The 18,764-nt window shown below is 38.4% G+C and overlaps 1 protein-coding gene across 2 annotated transcripts in view; it reads left to right on the top strand.

The window, feature by feature from the left end:
* Nucleotides 1–5,107: 5,107 nt before the first annotated feature.
* dlgap1a (discs, large (Drosophila) homolog-associated protein 1a) overlaps nucleotides 5,108–18,764 on the top strand; it is a 99,062-nt gene continuing 85,405 nt past the window's right edge. The window contains exon 1 of one of the 2 annotated variants that reach the window (XM_032565345.1): nucleotides 5,108–5,395. The gene's annotated coding sequence lies outside the window, so the exon portion shown is untranslated. The remainder of the gene's footprint in view (nucleotides 5,396–18,764) is intronic. The other variant, XM_032565346.1, reaches the window with a different exon arrangement.

Genomic DNA, 18,764 nt, shown 5'->3' with positions numbered 1-18,764 from the left:
AAGGAAAGAAATTACCAACATAATGATATATTTAACCTGTCCCTTGAACCTTTTACCACTTAACAGGTGAGTCAGTCAGCAGCAGCTCTAACTCACGTCCCTCCTGACCAGCCTCTCCTATGTGAAATTAAAGCTGCAGTATGTAACTTTTTATAAAAATATTTTTTTTACATATTTGTTATAACTCTCATTATGTTGTGACAATATGGTATGAGAGCTAATCTGTTAAAAATCTATTTCCTCTGCTTTCTCAAAGTGCTAGAAACAACCAATCAGTGGCAGGAGAGTTTTAGTGCTGTCAATCACAATCTCATGTGGCTGCTCATCCTTCCTCCCCCTCACTCTGTGCTATGCTGCAGCTAGCATAGCCTGTTGTGAATGCTCAATCTAGTTAGCATAGCCACCAATGACGGCAGATAAATGGTTTCCTGTAATGATATGTTGTTTCTCCACCATTAGCACATTTAGCAGTGAGTGAATGAGGTTGATTGACAGCACTAAGAACCTCCTCCTGGTTCTGATTGGTTGTTTTGGCCGGAATGTTGCAATACTTTAGCCAGTAATAGTGATTCAGGGACGAGGTGGAGGAGATTGATTGTTTTCTCAGATTATCTGTCTCACAACAAACTGTCACGACATGGTGACAGCTTTAACAAATATGGAGAAAACATAATTTTTATTAGTTATATACTGCAGCTTGAATAAAATGCAACTACATAGCATTTGTTGAGAAGTCCGGATTGCTTCATGTACATTTTGCAGTTGCCTATGACTGTTGTTCGTGGGGAGAGACATTTCAGTAAGTGGCCTCACCTTTCCTTTATAAATCCTAATTTTCAGGAAATAGAGCGCAGCTGCTGGTCCGCCCTGTCGTTAGTATAAATACTCGGAAATCTGCCACCACGTGAAACAATAACCAACGTCCTTGTTCGAATCAGTATAATAATTTATAATAATAATAATTATGTATTTTATTTAAAAGGTGCTTTGAGGACACATAATGTCACCTCACAAAAATAAAAATACATTTTAAAGAAAAAAAATCCAAATAAAAAATAAAGAGATCCTGCAAATGCCTGTTTGAACAGTAGAGCGTTCAGCCGGGATTTAAAGACAGACAGCGTGTCAGAGAGTCATTGAGTGGGAATGTGGACATTTATTCTAAATACTAGAATGTTTATGTCCATAAGGCGCATTCACAAAGCTGGCGACTCGAATGAAGGTTGACTGCAGCTGGACCGGTACCAGTACCGCACGGCTCTTTAAGTTTTGCGCAGAGCTCCAGGATGATCAGTCTGATCAATCTAAACGCTCATAAACCGTCATCAACATTTCACAGCCGATCAATATGATCTCTGAAGAATCGCTCCCTCTGAATCCTTCCCTTGGCGATGTTTTCCATCAGAGACAAAGCGCTACACAATTACGCGGCTCACCTTTACGCAGCTACTTATATACGTGTGATTGCATACACACCTTGATCACCTTAAAAATAATCAAACCTGTTGATTATTTTTAATCAGCAGGTTTGAGTTAATCTGCTGATCCAACCCTGTTTTCTTCTTTTAGTGAGCATGAAATTACCCCATAGATGCATTCCATGCGCTTCGGCGCACAGCAATGCGTTATATCTTTATGAGACAAAAACTGAGAAAAAGTATTATTTACAGTTGAGCGAGGTTTCACATATTTTTATTTTTATTTTGTTTATTTTGTGTGCGTGTTAGCTTATTGTCTGAGGATAAATGCGGTTCAGTTTCATCGTTTACGTTTAAACAATAAAATATTCAAACCATGAAAAACATCGGGTTTGATGCTTCTTGGTCTTAATAACACAAAATGTAGTCAGATTTCAGTGTATTTGAGTTATGACGCTTTGTAGTTTGATATTGTTCACAGAAAAAGTTTGCGTGACTGCCGAACATTTTCACGCCAGCAAAAAAGTGTGCCTATATTTAGGCAAACTTTGACGCAAAGTTAATTTTTATACCTGCCGACTTGTGCGTAAAATATGGCGCCTCACATTTTTTTGTGCACGCACGCTTTATGCATGAAGCCCCTGGAAACTAGCAGTCAGGCCCGAATTTTAGGTGTAGTGATGGACTCTGACCTGAACTTTCAGAGCCACATAAAAACAGTTACAAAGTCAGTCTTCTATCACCTGAAGAACATTTCCGGGATTAGAGGACTAGTGTCTAAGAAAGATCTAGAGAAATGCAACCATTTATCTTTAGTTGCTGCAGCAGTGTCCTTACAGGTCTGCCTAACAGATCAATCCTCCAGCTGCAGCTGATACAGAACGTTGCTGCTGGCGTTCTCACCAGGAGGATAGAGCACATCATCAAGTTTTAAAACCCTTCACTGAGAATAGGCTATAAAATATTGTTTTTAATTTCTAAATCCCTGACCAGCTTAGCACCACAATACATTAAAATCATGGGCCTCATACATAAAAGACTGCGCAGATTTCACACTAAAACTTGGCGTACAGACAAATTTAGAAAAGTGCGGGCATGTGGCTGCGCACCCCAATTTGCGGGAAATAGAGCGCAGCTGCTGGTTCGCCCTGTCGCCACCCATAAATACATATGTAAGTTAGTATAAATACCGGAAGTTTGCCACCACGTGAAGCAATAACCATTAAAAAAATCAAGACGTTGTGCAGAGAGTTCAGCCGGAATTTAAAGACTGGCAGAGAGTCAGAGTCCTTTGAATGGGGAATGTGGACGTTTAATTTAAATAGAGAGATCATGTGCATAAGTGATACATTTACAGAATAGAGATGTTTTCTGTCTGTTTAACTTTTGATCAGGGCTACAGTTCGGGAAATCTAAATGATAATAAACCGTCATCAACATTTTCCAGAAGATCAATATGATCTCTGATCGATCGCTCCCTCTGAATCCTTCCACTGGTGATGTTCTAAATCAGAGCCAAAGGGCTCCACAATTACTTGGCTCACCTTTATGCAGCTACTTAAATACGTGTGATTGTATACGCACCTTTATCACCTTGAAAACAATCAAACCTCTTTGGAGTTAATCTGCTGATACAATAATAAGTTTCTGTTTTCTTTTTTTAGTGAAAATGAAATTACCCCATAGATGCATTTCATGCACTTCGGCGCACAAACAGATGCGTTACATCTTTATGGTCCTAATTTAGGACATGTTGATAGGCTTTCTTCTCCGTTTCACAGGAGAGAATGAGGGGCCCCTAGATGCCTGTAAGCGTGGTCCCTGGGAGGAGCTGGCTACAGGGTGCCTAGCTCGAGACTTGGGCAGGGCTTGTTCAAAGTTCCAGGCCAAGTCCACAGTTTCGGAAAAGTTACATACTGCAGCTTTAAGTTCACACTTAAACCAACTTCATAGTTAATGCCAGCATCAACTGATTCTATGATATTACTGACTATTTTTTCTACTTCTAACATAAACAGGCAAATAAGTCACTCAGAAATGTTTTTTCACTCCAGGCATCCGGTCCCAATCATCATCAGTTCTGATGATGTCACATACATAGCGAGTCCACAACATCCTGAAATTGTAAGTTTGACTTTTTCCTTTGCCATTTTTCTGTACTCTGATTAATTGCTCTATTGTTTTATCCTTTTTTGTAGGTTTCTGTAAAGTGCAGTGAATGGAATGTTCTGTTATTGATCCTCACTGTTCATAGGAAGGAGAAATGTCAGTTTGTCTGCAGTAATACTGGAATACTGTGACATTGTATTAAAACAATATTCTGTCCTTGGTGAAACATTTTTCACATTTCCTCTAAAGTGTGTCTGTTGTTTTATTGTACTAATTTTCATAAGCATGTTGTCTGTAAACTTTGAGTATATTTGTCAGTTTGTACAATTCTCTGTTTGGCAATTGACAGTTTGTATCCAATATATTCACATTGATAAATGTGAATATATTGAATGCACAATATAATAAAAGTGTGTTGTAATTGATCATTCTGTGTTCTGGTAGCCTGATGTGTTTGCAGTACTGTAGTGTGTATGAAGCATTAATGTACAAAGTGACAAAGCAGAACAACAAGTAACATTAAGTAATTAACAAGTGTACTTTTTACACTTCATTAACAGGTGTACTTCATTAGCAATTATAATAAACCAGAATTAGCATACTGTGATCACACTTCTAATATATAAAATATATATAATGCTTATTTATTTAAAATACATTCTAAATATATTTTAAATGTAATACTTGCACAAAAATGGTACAATTAAGATATACTAATCAAGCACGTTTATATTACATATAAAGCCATTTACTTAAAGTATACACAGTATAACTTTAGTTATTTAATAAATGCATGTGATAGTACAGTTGGTACATTTTAAATTGTGATTTTCTACAATTTAATTACTATTTAAATACATTAAGCACTGGATTAGTTGTTTCAACATAGCATGCTTCAAGTTAAATAATCCTTAAAAAACCCAAAGTATATTGATGATTAGTCTGGCTTCAAGTGTATTTATTTTTCTCAGGGGCTGCCTCCCTCCAGTCCACAGTCCTATTTTTTTTTTTGCAAACAATTGATTTATCTAACTTTTAATTTATTATTGCTTTTCTACCAGAAAATATTTCATTTGATCATTTCATTGTGTGTCTGTAGTGGTTAAATGTCTGATTTCCTGTTTTGAACCTTCATTGGATGAAAAGTGTTGTATAGTTTTCCGCCAGCTAAGTCATTTTTGGATGCTATCTTGTAAAACTCACATCCTCGCTAAATGAATTAATTTTCATTATCAGATCTTACAAGGAATGTTCTTTCCTCTGAATTTGAGTAAATCTGATGACGTTAGCAAGATACTGCTTCTGTTTTTCTTCCACAATAAAAGTGAAATATTAATTAAAACATCACTTAACGACAGGTTTAATTAGTTCGAGATCTCTGGGGTTTAGGACGTTAGTGCTTTTCAGCAGAGGGTTAGTGTTTGGTGTGGAGTCTTGTAAATAAAGTTCTGTTTTAAAAACAAGCTATGTACAATTTTGACTAATGCATTACTAAAAAAAAAATCCTTAAATATTTTTCTGATGCAAAGCCAAAGGTACCATTTGCTGACTACTGAGTGGCGATATGACGTATGCTTAAATTTTCTTTCTTTCTCTCCTCCTGCCCCTTGTCGGTCTTTTATTTTTGGAGCCCATCCTTCTGTTTTCCGGTGCAGTTCTGGCTGTGTGCGCTTGATATGCTGCCGCAGATGACGGACCGCAGGCTTGCGCCTCCTGTGCCCGCACATCCCCGCTCACTCTGACACACACGCACGCACACGAACCGACAGTGGCTGTTCTCGCTTCCTGGTCTCCGGAATCAGAGAAGCTTTTGGATTTATCAGCCGGTGTTCTCTCGTTCAGGCGGCGGTGTGTGAGGAGCTGCGGAGGTAAGCTGGAATCTCTCTTCTCAGACACATGCGGTGCGGTGCGGTTCTCCAGCCTGTCTCGGCGCCCCCTGACTCGCATTGCCCACACGGAGCTCCGCTGATGGAATGTGACAGCTATCATTAACGGCCTTATGCTTCCGATTCACCTGCGCTGGCGTTCATGAAAGCTCCGGCCGGTGCTCTGCTGTGCGCCTCCACAGCTGTCTGTTTCTGCGCCTCTCTCTCTCATCTGCTCACTAATGCTTCACACTAAAATGACGAGAAAGATCCTCAAGCGAATCCTCGAGAATAATAAAAAAAAATCTATGTTTAGCTGTGCGCCCACGCAGTGCGCCGTTCCTCATGATGGGAGGGAAAGTTTAATGGCTCATCTGCAGACTGATTTTTCGGTGGAGGTGATGGTGATCACAGATGTGGTGAGGGGGCTGGTTAGGATCCGGAGGATTTTTCAAGAATCTCTGCAGATATGACTCCTGGGTTATTGTTTTCATCTTCTTGAAGGATTGAAATGTGTGGGTGACGTGACAGATTTCCACTGGAGGGGTTTCCTCCAGTGGAAATCATGGCACCTTAAACAGAGCGCACCTGCGCAGCTGGATGGAGAGGTGGAACCTGGTCCTGCTCCTGATGCTGCTGCTGCCTCCTCCAGCTGACAGGCTGCTGTGATGTCATCAGAGCTGCCTGCATGTACAGAGGAACAAGCATCTTCTGCTCCACTGACAAGTTGTGAGCTCATAGAGGAGAGCATGGCTCAGAGGGAAGTGTGAGCGTAATCTCTTTCTCATTTCCCACTCTGATATGAGCAGACATGTGCTATGAGTAGTTTCCTGTGAAGATTTTTATTCATATGTTCACTCCTTCCTCCTTATCCTGCTCACTAATTGTTAACTGCTCCCCTCAAACCACCTCTACTCATTGAAGATGGATTGCAACTACAGTAGTTGCATTTACTCAATTACATTTACTTGAGTAACATTTTGGAAAAATAATGAGTGATCATTTAAATAATTCAACTTATTCAGTAATTGATTAATAGTTAACTGGAGTACACAGAGTCAAAAAGGTCATTTGCAGAAAAAAAGTTTTTCTTTGTCTGTAAATATGTACTCCCCAGAATTCCTCAAGTGACAGTTTAAGCTTCACTTGTTTCACATTCTGTAAAAAAAATAAAATAAAAAATCTATAAAGCACCTGCTAATTACTATTCAATTATTAATCAGTTAATTTAAAAAATAATCCCCAGATCAAACCTACACTGTATTGATGTTAGTTCAACAGAAAGGACTGAATTTTTCACATGCTGATGTTAGAAGTAGACTGACGAGAGTGGAGCAGTATTATAAAAATCAACGTTTGAAAAAAATTTAATTTGACAGATATTAAGTATACATAAGCAACTGAGAAGTGTCAATTCTAAGTACAGCACCTTCAAATTAATTATTTGAAGTTTTTATTATTGATTATAAAAATCTTATTAATATTAAAAATAGTAATTTACCACCTCATATTACTTTTTCTGATTGTTACCAGTAAAATCATGATAGTCTAATATTTGCCCCCTTTGTCACACTATATTTACTGTCTGAACTGACAAATAATAATAGGTAGGAAAAGTTAAGACCATTATTTCATATTTAAGTTATTAAAAACTTGCATTTGGTCAGAGTTGTTGCTACACAATTGAATGATTATTTTACAATAACTGCTAAACACTGATTAACAAACTAATTTTATTTTATCACTATCATCAGGTAACATCAGATATCTACAACATAGAAACAGACATGTTTTTTTGTAAAAATGAATTTTTAGAATAACAAAAACTACAGAGCCTGTAAGGGGACAAGGAGGGAAAAAAGCCATCCCAACTTGCTTTCTGGAGATCCCGAGAAACTTTTAGAAAATCTTGCATTCCTTTGGGGGGAAAAGGCTTTTTATACACGTTCTGAAAAGCCAGTAGCAGTGGTGGAGTCTAAACGAGAGACACAAAGGATGATTTGCACCATTTCTTACGGTCCACAGATGTCCCAGATGAGGATGTTATGCTAAGAGACACAAAGCTGAAGTTGGTTTATGATTGCAGCTTCCAATTGGGGAAAACTATTTTCACCAACTTCAGTGTCTTTCATCTACTCTAGTTAAAAAAACTGCAACATCTAGACTTTTCAAACCTGGAATAGATTTAAAACCAAGTTTGTGATTTGTGAGACTTCAAGATAAGGTGATTTAAGTACTGTATTTTCATCTGGACCACATGAGAACTGAACTCCACCTTCTGAGCATTATTTTCCTGTTTTCCACTTTTAGCTTTCTATTTTCTCCCATTTTTTAATATTCAGTGTAGCAAGATTTGTTAGTTATCAAACAGTATAGCTCAGTTAATTATTCAAAGTAGTTTAAATAGTGTATTTCCAAGGAAACCCAGCAGATTGCATTGAGTCATTGACTTGCAGCATTCACTCCTCTTAGACCAGCAGGTAGTGACTGTAGAAAATGGCAACATGCATTCAGGGACGGAAAAAAATATTCAGAAAGGTAGCTTAGATGTAGAGTATATGCACCATATGAGAAGTCTACAGTCAGTCAGTTGTGGATGTAACGCAGGCGTCCATAAATGCACTGGAAAACACTAAAGCCCTAGCCGGGGCCGAGGCAGTGGAACAAACTGAGCATGAGGTAAGAGAATTAAAGTGACTGGAGCAATATGAGAATCCAACAATAATCATGTATAAAAAAACAGAAAAATATTTCAAGTGATTCATAGCTGTCTTTTCTGCAGTAAGAGAGAAGAGCTTCTCATTGAAAAAAAATCAAGTAAAAATAAAACCTAAAATCAAATAAGAGCTGTAAAATAAAAATGTTGAATTTTTATTATATTCAAAAGTTTGCCAACTTTTATAAGTCTTGCCCTTATTGGCTATGGCATTCTGTGAGGTACAAAACAAAACATTGAAAACTGCATATACCATTATATCAAAACTAAATATAAACAACCAACAGTGTTAATCAAAACAGACAAACATCTAAAAAGAAAATGCACAATCTGGAAATTCATTTTAAATAATTTACAGTCAGTTATACCATAATTATTTTTTTTAAAAGAAGATGAGGAAGAGAATGGCAGGACATGAAGTTGAAGAGAATCTCTAGGAGTTTTTGGAAAGCTCTTTTCCTGCTCTGCAGACCTCCCTGAATAAACCAATAAAAAATAATACAACTCACACTCATACATGAAAAGACAATCTTATAGAATTGCATAATTTTTCTATTCAAGGAAAAGTGAAAGTTCTCTGATCATGAAGGGGAGCCGTTTTAAAATATTTTTACTAGTATAAATTTACTTGCTCAGAAATTGCTAAGTAGCGAATAAAAGTAACAAAATATTTAACTAAAAATATCTAAATTTACTGAGAAAAATGTTATATCTTGTTGTCTGGTGCAGTCTGTAGCTGCCTCACCCTGTCAGTGGAGCTTTGCTGCTCCAAAAACTCCAAATCACATTTTAAAGAATGAACATTCTGGATGAACTGAGTGGATACATGAAGCTATGAAGTCTACTTTCTTGCCTAAAGACACTTAAAACTACTTTTTGTGTGACAAATTAATAGTGTAAAAGAGCGCTGCATTTCCTACTTACTCTTACCGCTGCTGGTGGTGCAATGCATTGTGGGATATCTTGCTGGGAAAAGTGCACAGAAAGATGCATTGGTGCTTCATCGCTAAAATGGGCAGAGGAATAACACATGCAGGCTTTGCCTACTTAAACAGTACTTGGGCCACCATTGATGACGTTTCACAAATACACAAGCATGGACATGTACGCATATTGAGAAACGACCAATGCAGTCATATTTAGCAACTTTTCAGACTCCTCTAGCGACTGTTTTCCAAAAATAACTAACAACAAATCTTTCTTCTGCTATTCAGAACTTTGGCGACACCAATGTGAAAGCAGCAATCACTCTGCAGCAACTGTCTGCAGGCAGTGAGTGCTGCCTTGAGCCCTAACCCCATTCCAAAGCACTAGAAAAGGTCTCACAGTCATCGTTTAGTAATCCCCACCTGCAGCCAGAGCAGAGAGGAGACATTGAGAAACATTGATCGATATGGATTTTCAGCTCTGCACATATGTGCAATGTGGATACAGAGAGGAGACACAATCTACTCTGTGTCCACATTGTAAATAAACCATGCATGTGCAGAGCTGAAAATCCATATAAATCAGTGCTCACCATGCAACATAGACATCAACCAACTATAGTAGGAAAATTCAGCTGCAGTAGCAGAGGGCAGCACAAAGACTGTTTTAGGCCAAATATTGTAGAATTAAACAAATTCACATAAAAATGTCACAATTTACACACTAGCAAAAGATAGCACCCTTAAGGTGCAATTTACAGAGCTTACTTGCAAAATAAGATTATTCAGATTTTAGTAAAGAGTAACTAGATGAACTAACAGATCTTTAAGAGCCGGACTTCTTGTCGGATTCTAGGTGATGAAATATTTATTTCTGTCAGGACTCTGGGTTTTTGGGTTGGTTTTGCTTCTCATTTTATTTAGCTTCATGTTTTAGTTCACTTTAGTTTAGCCTTTCATGGTTCTTCTGATATTATTATTTGAGGTATTTAGTGAAATAAGAATTGTCTTATTGCTTTCCTTATTTTCAGTCCTTTATAGTGTTTCTAGGTTTATTTTTTAGTTACCTTAGGTTTTGTCCTTGTTTGTCTGAGTCCATGTCAAGCCTTCTTTAATGACTATAGTTTAACTCTATTTTATCCTTCTAGTTATTTTTTATTTCAGCCTCCCTGCAGTGTTTCTAGTAATGTTTATTTCTTAATTTCATCACCCTAGGTTCAGTTATTCTTCCATGTCCTAGTCTACGTATGTACGTATATCTTCCTTTAGTAATTCTAGCTAGGTTTTGTCTTAAGTCACTCTAGCTTCCCCCGTAGTGTTACTAATTCTTATTTTGTCTCTTTAGGTTTGGTTAGGCTTTCTTTAGTAATTCTAGTTAGGTTATTTCTTTGTTTAGATCTCTTAGTTTCTCTAGCTCTTTGTTCCTTAGTTCTTATTGTTGTTAGATCAGCCTTGTTTCAATTTATGTTTGGTTTTGGTTTCACTCATATCTTTCTCTCCTAGTTCATCAGGTTTTCCTTACTCTTAGTGTCTTTTGTATTAGTAGTATTTTTTAGTTCCCCGTTTTCTTCCATTTGTGTTCCCAGCAGATCTCCTTAGTTTCTCTGCGCCACCTTCTCCCCGCCCCTCAGCCAGCTCCTGTGCCAATTACTCACACCTGCAATCACTTTTCTCCTCTAGCTAGGCTAGGGGTCCCAAAGTCGATCCTTGAGGGCCGGCATCCTGCATGTTTTAGTTCTCTCCCCGGTTTAACGCACCTGGGTCAAATGATGGCTCATTGGAAGACCTAAGAAGAACACTGACATGCTGAAAATGTTGTTAGTACTACCAGTGAGAGAACTATAAAATGCAGGATGCCGGCCCTCAAGGAGCGACTTTGGGCACCCCTGAGTTAGGCCATTGTTCCATTTACTACCTCCCAGTATTTAAGCTCCTCTATCCCAGTCACAACTCGGCAGTCCGTCTTGTCACCCTGATTGTCACTACCCATGCTTCCCTCCCTGGATGACCTGTTATTCCCTCGTGTTTCCAGTTTGTTTTGTTTTTGGATTTTCTTGTACCCTTGAATTGTGGATTTTTTGTTGGTTAATTTTCTTCATTAAAACATCCATTTATTTCTACGTCTACTGCCTGCTGCATTTGGGTCCACCGCCACACCATATCATGACAATTTCATGCAATAAAATGCAAGTCAAGTATTTAAAAATTGTATAATGTGGTTTTCTGGATTATTTTTTACATTGTGTCTCTCACAGTTGAAGTGTACCCACAATAAAAATTGCAAACCTCTCCATTCTTTGTAAGTGGGATAACTTGAAAAATCAGTGATACATCAAATACTTGTTTCCCAATATTTTATAAGTTTGTTTGGTTTAAGTGTTATCTGTGGAGATACTAAAATTATCTTCACTGTTCAATTAGTTGAGTTAAAACAAGTAGTAAAACTGACACAATGAGCTGTTTGAAGTCTGCTCAATTAACACAAACAGGCAAAGTACTAATGCCTGTTCTTTGGGCCCAGATTCTAGTCTAAATGTTTCTTTCAACATTTATTCAGAAGAAATTTCAGCAGAAGGAGGATGTGTGTGCAGAACTTGTACACTTTGTTTTGCCTACTCATGATTAGCCTTTGATTCTCATGCAACGTGCTATGCTTCTGTGTAAAACCAACAAAGCCTAGAGCATCCCTCTGTTTCTCAACATCTGACTTAAAGTCTATTCAGTTTTATCTTTTCCATAGATGACAAAACTGATAAAATCACCCTTGTGGCTTTGCCACCGAGGAGCTCTTTAATCACCTTGGCGACTTCATCACCAGAGATTGGAAAGCTTGACCCAGAGTCCCAAATCTCCACTTCCTCGATGGAAGGCATGTTGGTGGGATTGCGGTATCCCAAAGACGCATGCCGCTTGGACTGCCAGTACCCATTAGCTGCTTCTGAGGTCCCACAGGCCAAAAAGGTCCAATAGGTCTCCATCTTCAGTCTGACAGCATCCCTCACTGGAGGTGTCCACCATCGGGTTCGAGGGTTGCCGCTGTGACAGGCACTGACAACCTACTGGCCACAGCTCCGATAAACCGCCTTGACAATGGAGGGCTGGAACATGGTCCACTCAATGTCCCGCTTAATGTATTCAAAGTTCTCCCAGAGGTGAGAATTAAAGCCCTGTCTCATGGTAGACCCTGCCCTTTCAGCAACAGCAGATCCTCACAATACGTTTGGACCTACCAGGTCTGACCGGCAGACTTCACCACCACCAGAGCCAACTCACCAACAGGTAGTGGTCAGTGGACAGCTGTTCACATCTCTTTGCCCAAGACATGCAGTCCCAAATCCGACGTGACGACAACAAAGTTTATTATCGAACTACAGCCTAGGGTGTCCTGGTACCAAGTGCACATATGGACTCCCTTATGCCTGAACATGGTGTTCGTTATGGACAATCTATGACAAGCACAGAAGTCCATTAATAGAACACCACTAAGGTTCAGATCATGGGGGCCATTACTCCAAACCACGCCCCTCACTGTCATTGCCCATGTGAGCATTGAAGCCCCCCAACATAACAAGGCTGTCCACTGGAGAGAGAAGGGGCACTCTCCAGTACCCCCTCCAAGGACTCTAAAAAGGGTGGGTAATTTAAACTGCTGCTTGGGCGGAAGCACAAGCAACAGTCAGAACCCGTCCCCCCACATATAGGTGGAGGGAGGCTACCCTCTCATTCACCTGGGTGAACGCCAATGTACAGGCACTAAAATCGGGGGCAACAAGTATGCCCACTCCTGCCTAGTGCCGCTCACCAGAGGCAACTCCAGAGTGTAAGAGTGTCCAACCCCTCTGAAGGAGACTGGTTCCAGACCAGAGCCCTGTGTTGCGCTGATACAGACTATTTCTAGCTGAAAATCATAAAGCAATCTCTAAATTAACTCAAATTATTTAGTGAAAAAAAAAAGTTTCACAGATGTAAAACAGCTCAGAACAGTGGACCTCCAGTATCTGCAGGGCAGGGGGCCACAACCATCTGTAAATAGCTATTCAACTTCCTTCTGGAGTTTGGCATGCTGCAGACGTCTGTTTGGTGCTCAGGTGGTGAGTTCTCCAAAAGCACCCGAGGAGAGTAATTAGCCAGGCTTAGGTTGGTTTCTAATCCGTCTTCCGGCCTATAAATTTTGTTAGGTGCCGAGACTGAACACTGTTAAAGGATTCCGAAGGATTGTTTTCTGCCTGACCTCACATATTGTTTCATGATACTTTCTGTGAAAACAAGTAAATGTATTGCTGATTAATGAATTCTCTTTTAAGAAACAGAAGTTTTATTTGCGTAGCAATTTTTCAGCAACAAAGCAGTTCAAACTGCTTTTTTTAATATTAAGAAATAGATCAAGTAGCTCTAAATATTCTGCATTAACTTACATTGATTAAAATACATCTCTTACTATGAAATGCTGTTAAAAACTTAATAAACTGACCAAGTATTCCACTAAAGTCACATTTTTCATGACAGTTAAATTAATATTACTTTTTTCTTCACTGTTTGAACAGCTTTCTTATACTCTGTTGTGAACTCTTAAGTACATCTTAATACAGCAATGTAAAACAACACAAGAACAAATATGTCATTTAACTCCCATTTACACAAAATATCATATCCAGCTTAGTATATACCATGATGCATTGTATTCACAGTAACATGCCATGAAAACAAATAAAGGTGGTTTTGGTGTATTATTTAATAGCAAGGGATAGCAGTATGGAAAAAAACCCTCAATAAGAAGAACAATCAAAATTTAAAAGAATAAACAAGGGGGGGAGTTGTATTGCTATAAAATGTAAAGGTCTATATTCAGCGATGTTTAATTAAAATATGTGCAGTTATGTGTGAGACACAGAACACACTTTCCTGATGAATATGTCCAAATGGATTCAGATAATATCTTTCTAATCTTGGTGAGTCGTATAATAGCTACATGGTGATTCCTATTAAAACAAATTATTTGAGCATTACTATGACCGGTTGCCTCGTGAACAGTTCGCAATATAGGTAATTCTTGTTATACCCTGCCTTGCATAACATTTACATTTCAGTGTATTTGTGAAACAAAAACTTGAAATATCTCACTTCTGGCTTTATGTATTTGTAAAGTAGCCTTTGAAGCTTTCTTACCTTTTAAGGGTGTTTTTTTTAGATAGGGCCATCTGATTCCTAAAATATCAAAGCTCATCTTATAGCTGACTCTGTGGATGCTGTTGCTACTGGGTGCAGAAAATGTTTCGTCTGCAACTCATTTTAGGCATATTTAGGCATCAGAGGGTGTATATATTACTCTCCATCATTTTAGCTGGGCAGTGACAGAAGTTAGCTCTGATACAACAGGTAAAAAAGTTGGATGGTGGTATGCTGTTATCTGGGAACTTCAGACTGCCGGTTCTGGACCTCATGTGTGACAGAATGTAACACATTCTTTCTGTAAAGAAATCAAGGTTTTAAGCACAGGTAGTTTTTGGTCTTTTCTATTTTGAACTAACCATGGACAGAAGTTGGAAACTTACAGAAATCTTGTTTAACACAAGCTGTTGGTTTCAATGTAATGATTCTAAAACTACGTAACCTGAACACCTTGATGCTCCAAAGCAGACTTCGGAAGTGAGGGGAGGGTGAACCGATCAGAGCGACCGCAATTGTTTTCCTGAGGTATTTCTGACAGCACTTGGCTTCTACTTGTTCAAGTCAAGCTAATTTGTATGTGAAAGTAGCACACCTGGTCAGGCCTCATAGTCAGCTGAGTTTGCAAAACTTGAAAATAGCTGGCTCAGAAGCAGACCATCTCTTCTCTCTCCTGATGTATTTGTTGATTTGATCAAATTGCTGACTTCAATTCATGCCACATAATTTATATCACAATGTCATAAACTTTGTTTCCTCTTAGACGGGAACAGACTTAAAGTGTGCAAAAGTCTAAATGCTTACCAGTTTTCTCTGTACATGGAAGGCTACCTGATGATGGATCAATTTCTCCATGCCTACTAATGATTGCATCTTATTAATCTTACTTAAGAAATATGAACATTAACCTTCTTACCTTGTAAAAGGTGTTTGCTGCAAATCCGTGTATAAGCTGAGGGCTGTCAGTCTGTATGATTGATGGCTGCTATTCATCGCCATCCTCTTTATTTTTCAAAAGGTTTATGATAAAATTACAAGTTCTTTTGCACCTTTGTCTGTTTGTGCAGCTGACCACTCAGCAACCTATGATCATTTTTACAATGAAACTAACTAAATAAATACAATATTAGGCTTTAGAAGTGTCATTATTTTTTTTTTTTTTGCAATCTTCACAGGAGTTAACAGGTGCATAGGTTGCACGTCATAGCGATGTGGGCCACTTTATGAAGTGTTTGACATCATGTGCCAACGATCAATATGGCAACAATTTAAGGTTGGCTGCTATAAAGTTAGGATGGAATGGAAATAGTTGACACTGCCTTTCCAGTATTCCTGTACAAGTTATATGCCCAAAGTATTACACAGAACCCATAATTTCTGAAACACTCTAGTCCGGACTAGGGCATTGTACAGGGCCTCTGGGGCCTTTGTAGCCTCCAACATAATTGAGGACCACTGTTCTAATGACGTTTAGAACATAAGATGGCAGAGGCTTGGGGATGTGTTAACTCATGATGCCATGTTCCTCATGATTATCTTCATTTAGGACTCAAATTAAAGGCAGCATATGTGCTGTTATTTTGGTTGTACAATGGTCTGAGAAAGAGAGCAGTTAGAAATGACAGTATACATTAAGGTTCGTTCCTCTGCTTGTCTGTGCTGCAAAGCCTCAGCTGGTCTCACCCCCCATGTGGGAACCAGGTTGTTGCCGGCAGCACAACAGAAGTAGAGTGCAGGTTTTAGAGTTTTATAGCTAGGTGATGAGCTTTCAGTTTCTATTGCTACATTTAAAGTAAGGGAGAGGTATACATTACCAGTCAAGGCTGAACTGAGACAGATGGCATATTTTGCTTTGAAATGTTTGGACACTGATTGCAGTTATAAAATTATGCTGTTTTGAAGGAAAATGTTGTGTCTCTTTTCTGCACAGTGAGAGCAAAGTTCATCCTAAGAGATTTTACATGTCCATCTTTCATTTACTGCCACCTCATGAAAAGACCCGCTATATTAGAGCAATTGTGAGATCAACTGAAGTGTGTCATTTAAAAAAAGTACCAGTCTATTCTCCAAAACTTTCAGTTATTAACATACTCATTTTTCTTTTATTTAATGACTGGTTTCAAATCAAGCTTTTTACAGATATTGTAAGTAAATATTCCAAGCAATTTAAGCATTTTTTAAATACTGATTCCTAACTTTACCAAAACTAGGGTGTTCCCTGATCCACTTTTTTCACTTCATATCCCGATACAGATATCTGCATTGGGATAGCACGTCTTCTTTAGAGTACTTTGTTCCCCCACCATGTGTTGTTAAGTCAGTTAAGTTTCTCAATAAAACGCACAAAGGATAAATTAGACTAATAAAGTATCTTACAATTTGCTGGATTAAAATTGGAGGAAAAAAAAATCTATTTTCCTGCCTTTAAAATATGGGCAAGACTAAGGGCTAATCTTACAGCAACAGAGTTTGAGCTAGCTTTAACTTGAATTGCTGAAAGCTAACTTTGCCTAGAAAGAAAAATATAGGCAATGTTTTTGTCAGGTTCAAACACCTATTGAGACAGATTAAACAAACACAAGAAAGACAAGAGAGTTAGATTCTTTTGTACTCGCGAGGAGAACAGCCAGAGATGTTTTCAGTCACACATCTCTTCCGTTCTGAAAACATATGTGTCCGTTCTCCCTTTTTATTGCTGTTAGGATCCCTGTTACAGAGAGCGTCTCAAAAAGGGCTGGGGAAAACACTTCAATCACATAATTGCAACGCAAATGCTAGTCACTAACAAAACACATGGTATCTACACACTAGATCATTCTGTTCCAGACACAGGATAACACAGAGCAAGTTGTACGTCTTCATGGCAACAGTTTTATAGCTATCTAACAGATCAAGGCTGCAGAGGTTTCTGCTGAACGATAACCTGTTGAAAACAGTTTCTCTGCTCTTCCTCAGAGGCCTTCTGAGAAAGGAATCAAAGTAATTCAACAACACAGAAACTTTCTTTATGCTAAGATGAAACAAATAAAGGCATATAAGACAAGAACATTATAAAGGCACATGAAACAACAAATATTTGATAATAATATATACAATTTACCCAACAGTTTTCTTCTAAAAAAAATCTAAATTCAATAAGAAACATTTCTATTAGGGGACGTACTTCTGCTTCATTTTACACAGGAGGTCTTGTAAATTGTGTTATGAAGGTGCGCAAGATGAAGATTTCTTCTTCATATTTTAATCACGCTGCATTCCAGTTAGTGCACTGCTGCCTCTCACTGGTGGAGATGGCATATTGCGCTACTTAAAACAAAACCTTGAATAATATGTTTCAAATGCAAAGTTCATAAGTGCTTTGTAGACATTTGCTGGAATACTATAGAATCAATTAGATGAAGAAAGTTAAGACTAACTACAAATGGCAGAGTGTTGTGGTGTTGCTATATTGAAATAGTGGAAAATCAGCAGCATCAGACGTAGTTTAGGTTCAGTTCTCCCTTTACTCTCGTGCATTCTCTCCTTCTCCACCACATACAGCGAATTTTGTCACATGCATATTCAGAGCTCCCCTTCTGTCCTTTTCATGCAATAACAGAACATAACACAGAGCAATTTAATAACACATAAAGCCCAGAGTTACGAGTAGAAATGAAAGTTTAATGATACTCAAGAAGGTGAGAAGCGAGGAGACAGACTCAGGTAGATGACGAGGAAACAATCACGACAAGGATCCGATGGGAGCAAGGGACACAGGAGAGTTTTAATACACAAGGGATAATCAGGGGAACAGGACACAGCTGGGCTCAATCAGGGGTGTGCACGACAACACAGGGACTAAATTAACAGAAAAAATACACAAAATCCAAATGCTCACAACGACTCTATTAGCATAAAATTAACTCTGCTTTTGCACAAAGTATATTAACACAGAAACATTTAGCACTTTTGAATTTGCTAATTTGCTGTGTATTGTTCCCAAAAAATACAAAAGCCCAAATAGTGTACATTTAAAAAATCCTTCTAACTCTAATTTATGTCTCATATTTCACAACTGAACCCAGATCCAAAGAGTTCCAACATGTTTTTATATGTTTACTGAGTCATTGAAAGAGAAAGGCCTACAAACTGGGCTAGTCTTGCAAATTTAATCTAAACAACTTTACATTAGCGCAACCAGCTAATGTAGCCTCTCAAAATGCTCACTACTGGGCGTGTTGTGGTAGCGTGACCCACGTTTGGAGGCCTCGAGTTCTCACCGCGGCCGTCGCGGGTTCGATTCACGGACCCGGCGACATTTACCGCATGTCTTCCCCCCTTTCCTGTCAGCCTACTTTCATAAAAGGGACACTAGAGCCCACAAAAAGACCCCCTGGAGGGGAGAAAAAATAAATAAAAAATGCTCACTACTGTCATATGCAATAATGATGAATATTATTAAAAGTCAACGTATTTCAATAACATAATTTACTAACGAAGACACATTTTATATATTAATTACAAAATGTAATTATCAATTCTGCTTACGGTTAATGAAAACATAAACGTTTTATTTTTTCTTACT

Source organism: Xiphophorus hellerii, chromosome 6, assembly GCF_003331165.1.
Source record: "Xiphophorus hellerii strain 12219 chromosome 6, Xiphophorus_hellerii-4.1, whole genome shotgun sequence".
In the NCBI taxonomy this organism is placed as follows: Eukaryota; Metazoa; Chordata; class Actinopteri; order Cyprinodontiformes; family Poeciliidae; genus Xiphophorus; species Xiphophorus hellerii.
The sequence above is the reverse complement of the archived record's forward strand: the minus strand, read 5'-3'. Positions and strand labels throughout refer to the sequence as shown.